The sequence below is a fragment of the Sceloporus occidentalis genome, unplaced genomic scaffold (assembly GCF_023333645.1).
Source record: "Sceloporus occidentalis isolate IW3139 unplaced genomic scaffold, rSceOcc1.0.p SCAF_5, whole genome shotgun sequence".
Lineage (NCBI taxonomy): Eukaryota > Metazoa > Chordata > Lepidosauria > Squamata > Phrynosomatidae > Sceloporus > Sceloporus occidentalis.
The window spans coordinates 45,011,265-45,030,354 of NW_028316985.1; the positions used below are offsets into that span (position 1 = coordinate 45,011,265).

General features: G+C 39.6%; 1 long non-coding RNA gene across 1 annotated transcript in view; it reads right to left on the reverse strand.

Moving 5' to 3' along the window:
- LOC149312108 (uncharacterized) overlaps positions 1–19,090 on the reverse strand; it is a 60,878-nt gene that overhangs the window by 29,380 nt on the left and 12,408 nt on the right. The gene's annotated exons all lie outside the window — the stretch shown is intronic.

Here is a 19,090-nt window from a genome sequence, read left to right on the forward strand (position 1 = left end):
TCTTGAGGGAGTGTGTTTAATTCTTTTCATAGTGTCGTGGAGTGTGTGTTTAATTATTTTTATATTATCATTTTTCCCAGTGAAAATCACTTTCACTCTGAAGGCTGCCTCCATAGGAAAAATATGGCAGTTGGGACAGAGGATTTCCATTATAAAAATGGCCCAGAGGGAGGGTTGAACCATCCTCTCCCTGCAACAGGATGATGCTATGATCCTAAGGTTTGATTCCTCATGTTTGATAAATGAATCTGTGGATTTGGAAGAGGTATCTGGGTATAAAAGGGAAGTGTTCTCAGACATTCCTACTTCCATGACTGCTCCAGGAAAATTGGAGCCCAGTAATTTTGTGAACAGAGTGGAGATTTTAATAGTTACTTTTTGGACTCCATGCATCAGAGAATTGCTCCTATTTTGCCAGAGCCTTCATTGGCCCTGTTGGCTGGGAAATTCTGAGCAAGATGGTCCAAAATGTAGCACTTCCTGGACCTGAGAATGCTGTATTGTTATCCTTTGACTGAGGCTGCCAAACCAGAAGTGCAATGGAAGTGTGAAAAGTTATTTCTGAAAGGTAATTAGTTATAATTTAACACATACACACACACGCACACACACACGCACACATACTAGTTAGCTGTTCTATAGTTATGCTTGACTAGAATAAATGGATAGAGACTGGAGGATAAAAGATCCAGGTAAAGATTATGCCAAATTTCTGAATGACAAAATTTCCCTTGATGGGCTGCTCAGAGAGAGGTAGTAGAGTCCATTGCTGAAGGTGTTTAAGCAGAGGCTGGGTGGCCATCTGCATTTATCATCCTGCATTTATCACGGTGTTGAACTGAATGATCCCACTTCTATTATTGACTTGTTGTATCGTAATTGTATTGTATTTTATACTGGGTGGTGATCCTGCCTTGATTCACCTGGGAGAGGCGGGAATATATAAATAAATTATTATTATTATTATTTCCTGTCATCTTTGCATTTTTGACTACTTTGTGACCAGATTGAAATAAATAAATGAAGAAAGAATGACAAACAAACAAAGTTATATTGGAAAATAAGAAAAGGATGAAATTCCCATTGGGGAAAAAAAAGACTCCATGTAATCTTCTGAAGCTATGTATAATTAATTTTATGAGAACTCAGAAGTATTACAGGTTTTCTCAATGAAAACTTTAGTCCTAAAATTATGCTGCAAGTGTAAACATCACAAGACATATTCTCTACGTAAACATGTTTTCTGTAGTACTGATTCCAAAGGAATGCTGCTTGAAAGGTATTTCCATATTTCAAATTGTAATATGTTCCCCAAAAACTTAACAGATAAAAACTACATAAACATTAGGAAGAACTTTCTGATGCTAAGAGCTGTTTGATAGTGAAATATGCTACCTTGGAGTGTGGTTGAGTTTCCTTATTTGGAATCCTTTAAGCAGAAGCTGGATGGCCATCTGCTTGGGGTACTTTGATTGTGTGTTCCTGTATGGCAGGGGGTTGGATGGCCCTGTGGTCTCTTCCAAAGCTATAATTCTATGAACCCTGGAAATGATCTCAATTTATTTCATCATTGTTATGGCAATCCCGCCCCCCCTCTCCATGGATGAATAAGGAGTGTGATGTTCTACTGGGGAAACATGAGCAAAATTCACATATCCTGAGAAGTAGAGTATGAGATAAGCTGAAAGATACACCGAGAGCTTAACAAATTATTTTAGTATGCTATAATTAAAACTATCAGTCAGTGTAGTAAGTTAATCTTGATATTTTACAAATAAAGTGATTAAATCTTCATCCTGATTCAACCTAATCTCTGAAAGTAACATTTTAAATAAGTGCCAACCAACAGGAGAAGGTTGTCCAACATACATCCCATTACTATCTCTGGTTGTATCTTAAGGGCTTTAATTAGATTGCACAGATACTTAAATGGGCTTTATTTATTAGGCTGATCATCATGTGAGATTCTCCTTTTCTCTGTAAAAGGCTTTATGCAATTAAGTTAGAAGAAAAGGGTCTTGTATCAGTATCACAGATCTTGGGAATATAAGAACATAAGAAGAACCATGTTGGATCATAGCAAAGGTCTATATTTATCCAATATTCAGTTCACATGGTGCCTAATCCGCTGCCTATGAGAAGCCCATCAGCAGGACAGGTGTGCTGTCAACACCCCCCCCCCTTTTTGCACTCCCTGATAGTTGAAACAGAGATACTACCTCTGATATTGGAACCCAGACATACTTTGTCGAGTATCCGCTGATGGCCCCATTAGCCATCAATATTGCCAGTCTCTTCTTTAAAAACAGTGATGTTTGTCTCCTTTACTACATCTTGTGGCAGTGATTTCCACAGTTTGACTATGTGCTGTGGGAAGAGGATATAAAAGCCATGGCTTTGTTGCACAACCACACACTCACTTTCTACTGGCTATACTGATTGGGATATTTTAAGAGTTGTCTAAAAAAGTTTTTTTCAAACTCCATTCAGAATTGTATTTGTTACAGTTCTACATTTAGGGTGGTCAGTGGCATCAATAACTATGGTGTTATCTGTTGTAAGAAAGTGTCAGTTCACCCCTCTATGCCTCCATTCCCAGGGTTTCTCCCCTGAAAGGAAGCCTAGGGATGGAGCAGCCAGCAAGGTGGGAGGAGGGCCCAACAGGATGTCACTTCTGTTCTGACTGTCACCAGATGTGGTCTGCACCCCCCTGCACCTCCTTTAGTGGGGGTGGTCATGCAGCTAAATAACATAGAAATCTAAGGTTCCCATTACACTAGGTATAACTGTGACATCACACACAGTACTGAACCTTAATATGAATGCATGATAGTCTACATGGTATCTATAGTACTTGGCCAAATGCAGCCAAAATGGAGGTGCAAATATGGCAACAAAGGGAAGGGTTGGGAAGAAGCACTACAGTGCAAGTCCTTGGTTAACTGTCCTTGAGTCGATTTGGACAGAAGATCTTGGAGATGTCTCATCCATAGGGTCACCATGAGTTGAGATTGACTTGAAGACAGTTAACAACAACAACAACAAAATTTACTTTATATAAATTATACCAGTGGAAGGGTTAATAAAAAGAAGTGTAGCATTTTTTAGCTCTTCAGAAACCACATATAGAGAACAGGAAATACAGATGACAAAAATGTAAAAATAACTATAGTTCACAAATTGACCTTTCAGATAGAGCTGCAGTGATCTGCTTTGTAAAGATCAAAGGCCAACAACAATAACAAATCTCTATGGAAACATTTCTGCTGTTTTTTCATAATAGCATGGTTTAAAAGGGGACTGCTGTGTAACCACCTGAGAGTGGTAAATACAGGGTGGGTTTTCCATTCCTCCTGTCTCTAAAGCTTGTCAACATTTAAATGGCATTTTACATGTTTGGGAAGAAGAAAATTAATCACTATCATGCTCTGTTGTTGAAGATACATCTTAGGTCTTCAGAATGTCAAGCAAATAGGTTGGCTTTTTCATTCCTGTGTACGAAATCACTATTATAACCAATGAAATGGCCCTCTGTATACTAAGCATGCAGGCCAGATGGACCCCCCCCCTTTTACTGGATGGATGTTTCACCTGTGCTGCTAGTACATGCTGCATAAGAGCTTTAGAGGAAAAATTAGAAGTAACAATTAAATACTTTAAAAAGACTGGGGTGGAGTGGTGATGGTATATCTAAGTGCAGATAAGCTCTTTCTTGATAACTGAAAATGGCAGCCATGGCTGAAATCTAATTGCTACTGTCAGCTAGAGTATTTTTATCACACACAGAAACGTATAGAAAGAGATGGAGAAACTGAGGAGATTATTGCATGGAGAAATACTCCCACTATAATTGTGGGATTGCAAACTCAAAACTGGGTGTTATCACACTTGACAGCGGCCAGGCAAGTGCAACCCAGATGCAGCCCAGACCCCAGCTGCGCTTAGCTAGTATTTTTTTTTCAAAAACCAGAGCTTTCTCTTTTTGAAATTCTGCTAGATAAACGTGGCTGGGGCCCGGGCTGCATCTAGGTTGCACTTGCCTGGCCTCCGGCACATGCGATAACAGACATTTTTGAGTTTTCAATCCCGCATCCATGTCGGAAGTATTTCTCCATGCGATAATCTCCTGAGAGGGGGGCAGCCTCTTAAGGGACGGTGCACAAATAAAATCAGTTTAGACTATTTATAACCACATTTAAAACAGGAAGATATTGTTTCAACATTGTTAATATACTTTTAAATATTTATTAATTTAATGTAATTCCTATGTTTCTCCTTGCACAGGACAAAGGCAGAATGTTAAAACAGTTCTACAAATTAAAGCAGTTGAAAGTCATGGACATGTACAGATTAGGCCCACTGAATCAATGGATCTGCATAGGTGTTGGGTTGCTGTTCAACAATTTATCAAATTGGTCTAATATAGACGACACCAGGAAATTGGATTTTGCTCAAGATAATGTGCTGAAAGGAATTTTGCTATCATATTCCTGTGAATGAGATTGCCACTGTGGCTTGATTTTCTTATCTTGACACCTCCTAGACATCTGCATCCTAGAACACTAATAAACATACCCTGTGCCAATATTGTAGAAGATTTATATATTGGTGTTGTCCCATTGATGTTTGGTTAACTAGGATTTTCAGGTCAGGAACATCCCAGGTCTTGAGATTTCAGGTCCAAAACATGAAACCTACATATGGCCACTTGTGGTGTTACTAGGGTTGGTCCCCAGTGATATGATACTAGGTGCAAGTGATGTCACAGGGTGCATTCCCTATTGGTGCCATGGAACAAGATACATTAAGCATCAACCACAGTTGCTCAAAGTACATATTCAACAATGACAACAGCAACACAAAGTCTTTAAAAAGAGAGAGAAAACATTTCTCCAGTTAAAAATTAGATTTTCCAATCCTTTGCACTGAAGGTGAAGGGGGGATTTTCCTAGCTCTGTTTCTAATACCTTTGCAAGCACTGTTTTTAGGAACATAGAGAATTGCATATCAACCAAAAGCTCTGCTTTCAACAGAAAAACCCAAGCAATGTTCCAAACCAAAGGAAAATTCTCCCAACTCTGTTTTAATGAGTTGCTCCAATTAACCATTGTCCCTTACTGACCAAATTACTCTTTTTTTCCTTATGGATGGGCTATGAATATGCATTGAAGCACAAAATAATAATCACCAAATATTTTGAGGTGGTGGAGATGATGATAATAATGATTGATGATGATGATGATGAGGATGAGGATGATGTAACAATAGACCAAAAGAGCAGTAGACACCAATATAGCAATCCTATAGGATCATGTCTATTCAAAAGCAGACACTATTTGAATCTTGGAGATGTCAAATCTATTTCTTATTTCCAATTCAAACTGACAATTTAATCTCCAAATTTTGAGCACTATGCCATCTGTCTCTCTTGGCACTTAGAGTCTGTACAGAATGGTGTTATACGCTGGTGTGGGGGTAGTATGGGGGTGTGGCATATGCACACTGGCTGCCCCCTTGCTGCCCCCACACTGGTGTCACGCTGGCAGGGGCGCTCCAGCACTCCAATGGTTCAGCATTTAAACATGCCGAAAAGCTGCTGCTACGGCACCCTTTGCATAGCACAAAAAGGAGCTGCTTTTTACAGCTTCTTTTTGAACCACAGAAAAGCCAGATTGGGGTTGTGGCTTGTGGTTAACCCCCATGAGGCACAGAGCCACCCCTTAGGGGCTGTCTGTTAAGCCCCTTAGTTTCACTTGAAAGTGCTTTGTCAATGGAAATGGACCCCCCCATAGAGTCTCCTACAGCCGTTCTGAAACAGTTCATACTGCCAGAAACCAGTAGCGCATAGGAATATTTTTTTTTAAGGCAATGATTTTGCCCTGAAATTCTTCTGTCACCCTAAGGTTCATGAGTGAAGTGTTACAACCTGACATCTGGAACCCTGTTGGAAACAGTCATCTTGGGGGTTTGTCAAACATGTATTGATAGTTTGGAATATTCAGCTGCTGGGTTCCTTGGGAGTCAGTTGTTAGAAAAGTACCTCTTGATACAAGATGGCTAGGAGGTAATTGACCTATTACTCAGGTTCATTCTCCCTTCTGACAAGAAGGAGGAGACTTGTTAGTTGTGAGCAGATGAAAACAACAATGTGAAAATGACAAAGGCCCAAAAGCTGAATTTGGGCAATGTTCTACTGTACAAGAAACATTTGGGGGTGTGGTCTCTCTCTCTCTCTCTCTCTCTCTCTCTCTCTCTCTCTCTCTCAATATTTGAGATGAGAGAGACAGAGTTAGGCAGGGGTGTTTATGCTGTGTCTCTTCTCTGTTTATATACTTTGATTATATCTATTTTTCCTCCAATGTACCTTACAAGTATTAATGTTCTGCAGCCATACCATGTGCAGAGCACAAGGGTTACCCACACATTTTATGACATCTAAGCTATGTTTGTGAACTGGACCTTTGTCAATACATTGATATTTAGTGTATATTGGATCTATCACTTATATTTGTCTTCTCTGTATTGATACAGACATGCCTGACTCCTTCACTCATTGCTTTGGACACCATCTGTTCCCCATAGTTTCCAAGCCTATAATTTAAGAAAGATAAAATCGGCCAGCCAGGGAATGAGACTGGAAGGCATCAGAAAGGCTGAGGATAAGTGTCATAGTTTGCTATGAACCACAGAATGCAAGGGGCTACTCATGGTGGAAGAAAGCATCACATTATTAAGGCATGTATTGGTGTGCAAAGACAAGGTCACACTTTCTTGCATCCAGTTAAAACAAAGCATAGTAAATCAGTGGTGTACTGTGCGATTCAGATTAGTAAACATTTAAGACCTTCTGCTGGGCAGACATATGGATAAACTAAGCAGAGATTAACCAGGTCTGAGTTGGCATTAAAATCCTGATGTCAAGTTCTGGTGCTTAATAATATAGAAAAACAAAACAAAAGAGAGGAGCAGAAGTAATCCAGTCTGATGGAGGTTTCATTTTCAGGATTATGAGATTGTAGTCCCTCTGAAATGGCCACAGTGATTACCGGGAAATTATACATGACTAAGAAAATGAAGGATGTCTCTGTATCTCAGTTCACTGTTTACAGTTAGATTTGCCTTTCTGTACAACAGGGATGGGAAATCTCTAGCCATTTCATATGAAGAGGTAAATTCAGAAAGAAGGAGGGGGGAAATGTATGTGCATGGGGAATCTGAAATAAATCCACTGAAGGAGAAACCCTCCACAGAGGAAGCCCTCTGAAAGCAATAATTTAAACCATTGTAAAAGGAGTAAGAAAAAAAGGAGCAGGGTCCAATGGAATAGAAAAGAGAAGTGGGATGTGTGGGTAGCTGCTCATGATGGTTATACACAACTTCTCATTAATACCTCTAGCACTAGTTGCTGGGGAACTTGAACAAGAAAGTGTTATTATGCATGTTGTCTTTTTTATGGACTTTCCAGAGGCATCAGGTTGGTCCCTGTGGGAAAAGAAAACCAGAAAACCGGAGGTCTGGTCTATATTGGCTCTTTTTATATACAGTCACATCTTAGTGTTTTCTGTGTAATAAACCACTTACATTTTATTAATTAATTTATATATATTTTGGCACAGAATAAGCCTGAACTGGGAATTGTCTTTGAAAGCTGTTCCATTTTTAATGATTTTCTCACAGTGATGGGGGCAATGGTAAAATTATTCATTCCTGCCTGTATTTACTTTCCTAAGTGCTCTCTCTTTTCCCCTCCACACTGTGTATGAGGTACCCAGTAGAGCAGGACTCTCCCTACCATTGTTACAAAACTGTACCTGTATCTTAATATTGTTGCCTGTCTGAGCAAGTGAGGTAATAAAAAAGTAAGTTGGCCTTGGAAATAACTGATTGCATTTACTGTAATGGGTATGTGATAATCGATGCCTTTCCCTAACAACAAAGGTGTAACTATATTTTTATGACTGTAATTTAATCAGTGATAATGTCATAGTTTTTCCTCTGTCCTAAGCCTTGGGCAAGGAAGACTCCTGCCGGAGATTTAAGATCATCAGGGGAAAGCCATCTTGGTGGCTGCTCCTGCCCTCTAGGATGCCCTTCTGTGGGAGGCTAGGCTGGTCCCCTCCCTGCTTTCTTTTCATTAACAGGAAAAACATTCTTATATAAGCAAGCTTTTTAATGCTTAAACAGGGAAGTTTTTTTTAATGTAGGTGTATTTTTAATCTGCTTTTTATTTTTGTATGTTTTAAAATCAATTTTATAGTGTTTTATAGTGTTTTAATGCAATGTTTTTAAAATGTTTTGTCTTGAACTTTTTGTAATTTTTTTTATATGTTATGGAAGCTGTCTTGGGTCCTGGCCTGGGAGAAAGGCAGCGTATAAAGTAAGTAAATAAATAAATATAAATAAATAAATACACAAGGAAGAGAGGGCTGGCCAACAGGAACTCCCTGTTCCTGTCCACATGCTCTCCAGTGCCATCTTCTCCACCTTTCCGAGTGGGAGGCAGAGATATGAGTAACCCAAAGTTTAAACTACTTTCTCCTTCCCTCCTCCTGGAGATGAACTGAACCTATGTGTGTGTCAAGTAGTCAAAAATACTCTGAGGCTTAACAGAGTAAGTTATATTCTAAGTATGAAGGATTACATCAGGTATCTGGGTATCATATCTTGGGGCACTCTTTTCCAGGCAAAGCCTAGAAAGGTGCAAAGTTACAGAAACAGATTACATTCTAAAAACACCTTGGAACCAACAACCCACTAGGGAAACACAACAAAAATCCCAGGCTAAAAAAAAATAGTCATTTGACACTTACAGAGAAACAGAACTTCTGTTCTCAGATTTTCCTATGGCTAAGGAAGGGGGAGTCTGACGCTATGGTTAGTATCCCTCTTGTGGATGGTCAGCATCTCAAGGAGAGCTTCAAAGAACAGACCAACAGCCCTTCTGAAAACAAAAGTAATAAAGCTTTTATATACATGATCTTGGAAGGTTCCAGATGTGTTAATATCTCTGTACTCATATGAAGCTAGAAGGCAGTATGAAAAGAGAAAGACTGCATTAGAGATGGATAGACTCAATTAAGGATGCAATTTCCCTGCATCTGCAAGACCTGAGCAGGGTTATTGATGATAGGGGATTTGGAGGTCCCTTATTTATATGTCTCCATAAGTCAAAATTGACTTGAAGTTAACATCAACAAAACTGTGATTTAGAATTCCCTCCTTAGTGAAACTAGGATGGTTCGCTCCTTGTTCACCTTCTGCCAGTAAGTCAAAACTTAGAAACAGACTGGATTAGGCTTTTAATAGTGTGTTGTGTTGTTTCGCTGCTTGCATATACAGTAGTCTTTTAATGAATTTTGTTTTAAATTTATAAATAGTTTGTCTTTTAAGTACATTTTATATTTATACATTTTATTAATTTTTAAATAGTTGTGATCTCTGTTGTTTAACATGCTGCAAGCTACCATGAGTTTCATTATTGGGAAAGGACAGAATATAAATGAACAAATAAATAAATACATTTTTTGAAAGTGGTTCACACTGTGACTTATTTTGTGATTGATTCATGGTCTATTATCAGCTTTGGGGTGAGGAAGAGGGGACTTTACTTTGAACAATAGGTCTGAAGCCTATAGCAAATAAATAAATAAATTACTTTTTATTATCAGTTTCAAAGCCACTTTCCAAGTTCTGATACTGAGTCCAGTTAATAAGATACACTGAATACTTATTTCTGAAATTATTACTTCCATTGCATTATCATAGCTAGCCATGGGCTGTCAGAACAGATTCACGTATGTGGTGTGCATGCTTGGCTGAGAATATAATGAGATGGAACTATGTGGTAACTTCAGAGATGTAGATGTGGATCTGTCTGATGATTTCAAGTAAATAACTTCCCATGTGAAAAGAAGGTGTATTTCATTTCTAGTCTAAAAAATAATAATAATTGTATCTTCTTTTTTGCTCTTGTGCTCATGGCTCCCCTTCTTCTCTCCCCTAAAATAATCTCCTGCTATTGCCTTATTTGATTTTAGAAAATATAATGTATAGTGTATTTTAACGAAGTCAAAAGAGAAAAGAAAAAACAAACTAAAACAAAACCATACTCCTGTGACGTTAGCTGTGCAGGAAGCCAGAGGAAATTCCAGATAACTTACTATAATGAGCAGTCAAAATAAATTTGTATTCTGCTAAACAGGAAGTGATTGTAACTTGCTTGCTGTTTGTTTCAGGTTCCAGTAACTCTATGCCATTTTTCTAAAACAGGAAAACAACATATGTTTGTCAGGGATGTACTAGGGGGTGTGGGGGATGTGGGTCACACCAGGTGACATCCTAAGAGGGGGTGACACCAGTATTTCCCAAACATCGGCCTTTTAGCAGAATTATGTACAAGGTTGAACAATCCGGTCATCCTCACCTTAAACAATCCCCATAAAGAGAGTATAAATAGTAAAAAGATTGTTTAAGCAGACTTCTCCAACACAAATACTTTCTTTTTCTGAATTTATTTTATAGTTCTATGATGTCTCCAACATATATGCCATAAAATAAATATTTTCCCGCAGTGCCAGTACTTTCCACTCCTGCCACTCTCACATGGGGGTAGTTATCAGGCAGCTTCTAAAAGGATATAGAGGTGGTTGGAAATATGTCCCTTGTTACTAGTAGCGAAAAGAGAACTGAAAAGCATGTACCAATGCAGCAAACAAAGAGGAGACAAGCTCCAGGTGCTGTAGGATGGTCAAAGACCATCCTAGAGCACGTGGAACTTGTCTTCTCTTTCTTTGCTGCCTTATTATTTGTAACATGTGCTTCTCTAGAAGCAGGAGATAATGCAGCCACAAACACTCCTGTGCTAATATTGTCCATTCACTCTTCCTTCTATCCCAACTGATTTATAATAAAACTACAGTTCTCATACTTACTACATTAGGCAGCAGTAGTGGGTAGGGATGTGGTGGCTTAGTGGTTAAGATGCCAATTCTGATGATTGGAAGATCGAAAGGTTGGCAGTTTGAGGCCCGAGTGCTGCATGATGGGGTGAGCTCCTGTCACTAGTCTCAGCTTCTGCCAACCTAGCAGTTCAAAAGCATGCAAACACAAGTAGATAAATTGGTACCACTTTGGTTGGAAGGTAACAGCATTTGGTGCAGTCATGCTGGTCACATGACTACCAGAGCAGTCCTTGGACAGCGCTGGCTCTGTCTTAGTAGTGGAGATGAACATTGCTCCCTACAGTCCATTACAACTAGACATTCATGTCAAAGGACTACCTTTACCGGGTAGGTAAAAGAATGGTTTGAATATTTGGATTTGAAATAAATAATCGTGTAACTAGAACTATAGTCTGTTTATCTTCATTTGTTGTTGTTGTTGTGGTGGTGGTGGTGTGCCTTCATGTCAGCTTGGGCATACAGCAACCCTATCCTAGGGCTTTCATGGCAAGATTTATTCAGAGGCTGTTTGCCTTCCTCTAAGCTTTTGTCTAAGGCTGAGAGATTGTGACTTGTCCAAGGTCATGCAGTGGGTTTCCATGGCAGAGTGAGGATTTAAACCCTGCTGAGTCTTACTCCAACATTCATACTACTATTCTACACTGGCTTTATATTTATCTGTACCGAAATAAGTCAAATTAGGTACTTCATGTAGTTTCAGTGCTACAGCCAGAATCAGCCGTCCCAATGCCCTCCTTCTGGAAGCCCGGCATGCACCTAAAAATCAAATCCAGTAACTTGGAACTTCCTTTAGGGTGCATGAGTAGATTATAGCAGTGAAGTGGGGGGATCTCTGACTCAGACAGAGATAGTGGGATATAGCTTAAATGACCAATTGGATCCTGGAGCCCTTTCACATTACACAATTATAGAACTATGATTTTACTTAACTGCCATAACAACATCCTCTGGAATCCTGAGATTTCCAGTTTAGGTAACAGTACTTAGAAGTGACAGCCAGAGATCTCTAGTGCCTCTCCAACTACAAATTCCAGGATTCCAGAAGATGTTACCATGGCAGTTAAAGAGGAATCATAGTGCTATAATTGTGCAGTGTGAAGGAGGTCCCTGGTCTTTATAAAACCTGTACAAAGCTCAAAAGGGGGGGGACCCCAAGGAGAAACAATTAAGTGCAAATAAGTTATCACATGAAGGATTTTCACAAGCTGAACATTCATGGATTTCTCCAGAGCAATATCTAAGGTTGTAACAGTCAAGGATTATTATTCATATAGGAGATAAAAGGACCATGTAAAGAACGCATCATATCGACCACATTTCTTGTCCAGTTTATTCCATGAATCATTTTTTCCAGTTAGGCCACATCCTGTCCATGGGTACCATCTTGCTGAAGAGACAGTATTAGCATCATTCCAACACTCTGCAACTCCTAAGCATACTTCAACCATCAAGGAGATTATGGAGTCTTTCTAAAGAACATTATACTCATCATATGATAACATTAACAGTGCTAATCTGGCTCAGTTGTTTTGTTTAGAAATCCAAGATATCTCAAGAATAACCTTCCCCCAGAATCTTGTCATATATCCACATTTCCAACATATGTGCCTATAAGGCCCACAAGTATTACAGCGCCATCAATATAGTGGAGGCAATTTGAATTGTTACTCTGTTTTCTTTTGATAACCAGTTCTACTTGCTAAAGCTATAGTCCTACTACCACTTATTTTGGTGTAACTGCCACTGATACAAATAGGATTTACTTTTGAGCAGAGATTTTTTTTTAATTAACACCATTCATTTTTTATTCTTATTATAATCAAAAAAGAAGCAATGGTCAAACCAAGATTTTGGGTTTGTCTGTAACAAATGAGTGCACAACAAGCAGTGATTTAAACAAAGTAGATATTCTAAGCCAACAGCAAGCCATGGCCTCTAACTGTGGTTTACAGCTAGCTAACACACAATATGTGAGGTGAGTGAACTGAATGGACAGGAGTAGGACATTTTGAATTGTATAATTACACAGTGTTATACTCAGGAAAATAAAAGACAAGAAATGGGGTGGCATTAATAGTGAAGAGAGTAGCAAAATCAGTCAAAGGATATAACACAACGTTGGATTGAATCATGTCAATAAGACTTCAGGGAAAATCCATCAGCATTACCATAATGTAAGTCTATAGTATACCCACCACAGAGGTAGAGGAAGAAGAAATTGAGAGGTTCTATGATGGAGTCCAGGAAGTACTAACACACAAAAATGGAATTTCTTGTTAATTACAGGTGACTGTAATGAAAGTGAAGTGAAAGCTGCATTCCAAGCAATTGGGAAGAATAAATCATCAAGAACAATACCAATAGAACTGCTGCAATCTATATACATGGAAGAATCAACTTTAGTAATAACTAACATCAGCCAGGAAATATGGAAAGCAAAGCGATAGTCCACCCATAGAATCCTATCCCCCCATAGAATCATAGAATCATAGAGTTGGAAGAGACCACAAGGGCCATCCAGTCCAACCCCCTGCCATGCCAAAAGGAGACACAAAGACTGCAGTAACTACAGGACCATTGCATTAATTTCTCATACAAGCAAAGCCATGCTTAAAATTCTACAGCGAAGCGTACCATATATGGTGAGAGAAATTACAGAGGTGCAAGCTGGATTCAGCAAAAGAAGAGGCACCATGGATTACATGGCAAACATATGTTGAACAATGAAGTGCGTCAGAGAATTCCAGAAGAAAATCAGCCTGTGTTTTATAGAAGAATTGGTGTACCACTACAGGACAAGAGGACATTGTAGGAACAGAATACAGAGAAACAGAATGACTCCCAATCAGAAAGGAGGTCAGGCTGTGGAGTGTTTACATAAATTCAATACAGACTATGAGGAAATTGAAATAGTTAAAGATTTCCCATACCTTACATCAATCTTTTATCAGAATAGAGGCTGTAGTCAAGAAATCAGGAATGGGAAGGGCAGCTATGAAAAAACTAGAGAAGATCCTGAAGTGCAAATATATATAAAACTGAACACTAAAGTTAGGATTGTCTTTACCATTGTATTTTCCATCACTATATATATGGGTGTGAGAGCTGAAGGGTGAAAAAAAAAATTGATAAAAAGAAAAACCATTTAGCTAGTGCTGGAGAAGAGTTCTGCGGATACCTTGGATGGCTAAAAACACAAATAACTACTAGAACAAATCAAGCCTGAATTCTTCCTAGAAGCCAAGTTGACTAAGTTGAGGCTCTCATACATCTGCCACATCATGAGAAGACATGACTCACTAGAAAAGATGACAATGCTTAGAAAGGTAGAAGGCTGTAGGAAGAAAGGGAGACCACGTACCAAATGGATGGACTTGATTAAGGAGGACACTGTCCTGAATCTGCAGCACCTAAGCAGAGCTGTTGAAGATAGGGTGTCTTGGAGATGACTCACTCACAGGGTTGCCATGAGTCAAGGTTGACTTGAAAGCAGTTAAGATTGGACTTATTATTATCTGGGAACCCTTGCCAATGAATCTGAAGGATACCTATCAGTTTTTCTTTTCCATTATAAGTCATCAGCATCATCTGTTGATATTAGTAGGTTTTGAAGCAGATCTGCAGTGCTGACTGATTGAAATGGCTCATTTTGTCTCAATAAGAGTGTCAATGAATATGGAAAGTATTTTGAAGGTGGTTTGATCATACAGAATGGGGCACTATCAAAAGGGGCAAAAAGTTTAATGCAGCAATAAAGCCAAGAAAATAAAATGTATAATCAAATCCAAACCATAAATTGTCAAGGAAAATGAGCTCAGACATATTAGATTCTTACAGCAAATTCAGTCTCTGATTTATAATCTCACCTGCTGCACATTTGGAATGCTGAGTTGTGTTACTGTATCTGCAGGGGAAATTACTTCACAGAACAATATGACTCCATCTATTTCAAGTATAAACTTGATTAAACTAACATCTGGGAAGTGGGAAAAATATAAGCTGCTGTACACCTCACTTTGTGAATTTGTTATATTTGATATCCTTCATAAATGCACTGTTAGTAACATTATCTTTTATTTAAATTCTAGACTTTTTCTTAAATCTCTTTCAGTACAATGTATTGTGCTTTTAAAATTCTGTGATGAAAGCAATTTGTGATGCACTACTTCCAAAACGGGTTTATTTATTTAAAAGGCATATTGCTTGTGGCTACTGTAGATATAACACCTCCCCACCCCCGCCAATCTAAAGTGATTTCTTCTTCATAATAGCAAAGCTACTGTTAAACCAGTCTTACTGAAAAAAAATGGCTTTAATCTCAGTGTTAACATTAAACATGGAGGAAAATCAATGAAAGTGAAGGTTATAGAAACAGGTGATTAGAATGTACAATGAGGCAGTTTCGCAATACAATACAATTATAAAATAAAGTAGACCTATCAGAATACGCAAGGCAGGGCACAAATATCCTTGCAAGTGTCCTTTAACACAGCTGCATTACTTTCTATTCTTCAGTCATGTTTCCAGTATGTAAAAGAATGCGATAAAATATTTTTAATTTTTGGAAGCAGGACTGATGAAAAATGATCCAAAAATATCATCTAACATTCTCATCTGGTCCATGTTTACTCAGAAATATGAACCACTGTGTTCAGTGGGGATCACACTGTAGTAACATACCCTCCAAATGTCCCAGTTTATCAGGGACAGTCTTGATTATTCTTTGGTTGCCCCACTTGTTCAGCTACTTTTAAACATCCCAGGTTCTTTCTCCTCTCTCCCCCTTTCCTCCTTTGTGCTCAACTTGCTTCAGTTGCTGCAAACAGAATTCAAAGTACAAAAGTAGTTTGTACTCAATTAACTCAGTAGGGAGAAGAAGAAAGGATGGGATAGAAATTTGCCCTTTCTAGTAGGTTCAGGCAAAATTATACTGCTGCAATTCTCCTAGCTTATCTGTTCTTCCTTACTAATAAGGAGAGAGAGAAACTGGAATATTTTAAAAGCAGCTGAAAAAGTGCAGTGAGACAGGATTAACCAGGACTGTCACTACTGAATCAGGATATCTGGAGGATGTGAGTTCAGAGAGCCACTCAGGCTCTCTGGTTGAGGATTTCTAGGATTCCATAGGATGTTGATAAGGCACCTAAAGTGGAATATAGTGCTGTAATTCTGTAATGTGAAAGGTTCCCTAGTACAACTAAGTTTATTTTTAAAAAGGCACTTCACACCTTCCATCAACACAAGTCATCATGACCAATGGTCAGCAATGATGGGTATAAACACCTTGGGAATGGAGGAGCTTGTAAGAAAGCTTGTTTGGGCTCTGCTGGATTTTTTTACCCTCAGGCCCTGGAAGTTTGCTCATTCCCTCAATGACCCTTGAATCTTTATGGGGATGAGGGGGCACACAGTTACTGCCACAAACAACCAAGGATTTGTCTACATGATTAAAATATTCCTCATTCTGATTGAATCCAATGTGATCCTGCTACACATGATTTGGAGGAATTAGGGCACAAAAAACTCCTCAATCTTTGCAGAAAAAGGAATCAGTTTTTACTGGTGTATCTGTGAGTATCCATGGGCATGCACATTATCAAACATGTGGCTGTCCATCTGTGTCACATGGATTCGCATGGCTCTACGTTTTCAGCCGAGGGCGAACAAATAGATGTGAATTTGTGCAGGAAAGTGAAGGCAATTGATGTGAATGTGTGAAAACCATACAGAAATTCGTGTAATACACTTGCATGTAGACTAGCCCCAGGTCCATCTTCTTGATCACATGCCTGACTTCATTCTTTAATCTACACCAAGAAACGTTCCCCTCCCATGTTATGTGCCCTTCACTGAAAAATTGAGGCAAGCTATGAAATTTCCAGGAGCTGCTCTTGGAGGCAGGTGAGTTGGTGAAGAATTGGGAAAGCTGCTTGCCTAGGCAATAGAGTGATACTGCTCATTGTCTTCTTCTCATTTGCTCATGCTACTATGGGGTTGTTCCCACTTAAGATTTGAAACGATTTAAAATACAACGTTTTTAATAAAATCGATTCAAAATAACACTGTTCTTATCCCGCTATCCGAATCGCTTTGTTCATCGTTCCCATCTGGTTATTTAAATCGAAGTTTTTACCTGCAAGCGTTCCTACTTGGCATGAAATCGGTGTTTAAATAAAGCGATTCTTCTCCTCCATACCTTATTTGGAGCTGTCAATCAATAGTACGTCAGAATGACGTAACGTTAATCCGGAATATTTGGAAGCGATTTATCTTTTGGCATCGTTTCCATTTCATTGACTGTTTGTGAATTTAGCGAATTTAGGAAAGCGAATTTAAGAAACCCAAGCTCTTTCCAGAGGAACTATGGGATAGGTTTTCCATGACAGCACCCCCTCTTCATGTCTCCCAAAAGACAGCCAGGGAGAATCCCTTCAGAGAGCACAGAGATCAATGGGAGAGGCTTCTGGCAAAGCGAAGCTCTTTCCAGAGGAACTATGGGATAGGTTTTGGAGGGCAGCATCCTGTCTCCCAAGACAGCCAGGGAGAATCCCTTCAGAGAGCACAGAGATCAATGGGAGAGGCTTCTGGCAAAGCGAAGCTCTTTCCAGAGGAACTATGGGATAGGTTTTGGAGGGCAGCATCCTGTCTCCCAAGACAGCCAGGGAGAATCCCTTCAGAGAGCACAGAGATCAATGGGAGAGGCTTCTGGCAAAGCGAAGCTCTTTCCAGAGGAACTATGGGAGAATCCCTTCAGAGAGCCCAGAGATCAATGAAGGAGGCTGCTGGAAAAGCAGGGAGGGAGCACTCTTCCCAAAGATTCTCTTTCCAGGGTTGGAGGAGAAGGCAGATTCCATTTGAGAAAGGGAGAGAGAAAGGCTCTATCCCCCCCCATTGATTAGAGCCCTTCCCTGCCTGGGCGAGATCAGATGTCTCCTCGCGAGGAGCCATCCCTTCCCTGCCTCTCCTCCGTTAGAAATGGGCTTTCCCCACACAGAGGGGAGGTTGCAATCCACCGGGGGAAGCCTTGAGCAGCCGGGACTTCAGGTGTTTAAAGTGCTGAAGAGATTAAGTGCCTGTAAACCATTAAAATAAAAAATAAAAATAATCCTTATCTCTTATTGAAAGACCACAGCGGACAAAGGGGTGAGGGAAGCAAAAATGGCGACAGCCAGACGGATGGGGACAGAAAGGGCAACTCCCCCAAGGACAGCCCCATCGCACTCCGCTCCTCCCATTCATCTAACGCAATTTCAAAGGCTGTCGTTCCTATTTAAATGCTCCGGTTCCTAAATCGAATCAATGGAAAAACGTAGGTCGGACCCTAGTGTTTTTTTAACACGCGTTAAATGAGGAAAACTCGATTCAAAATTTTATTCCACTCTACAATTCGATTTGTAGTGGGGACGATTGCGGGTTGCTCTAGAACCATTCTAGGTTTAAATCGGATCCTAATAGGAACGCCACTCCTTGGATTCGATTCAGAACGCGGGGTTTCACCTAGTGAGAACAACCCCTATATCCCTTTGCATTGCAAATTCTTTTCCCTCACTTGGGCCCCAGTCCTGTTCTCTTTTGCAGCAAGGACAGAGCAACTGAAAATCTTTAGTATGTCATAATACACAATTTTGTATTATGCAATCATTATTATTATTTTTTTAAATTCACCCATTTCACAATGGATGTCAAAAGCAATTATGATACTAATGAAAAATAGAAAAACATATGCAGCACAGTTGGGCCCCCTTTGAATTACTTGGCCCCCGTAATTTGTATGAGCTTTCTCCTCTTGGCAGCTTTGATGTTAGCTAGAAGGACAGGAAGGCTGGCAAGAAGAAAAGGCAGCCTTGGCAAAGGAGCAGAGGTGTAGGGAGATGTGTAAGGAGTCACATATAAAAGGTCAGGTTAGTCTTGTTGTTGCCAATGTGAAGATTTAGATCTGACATGGATACATTTTCAAATATACAAGGCCTCTTGGGGAACCAGGAGGGAGTCTGAATCATGCTGGGATTTGGGTGGACAAAGTTATTGCCTTTATGGAGGCACCAGGGCCCAGACATCCCCAGATCCACCCCAATTAATCTTTCTATATACAAGAAAGGGATCCAGGCATGCCAAATGCTGTGTGTTCA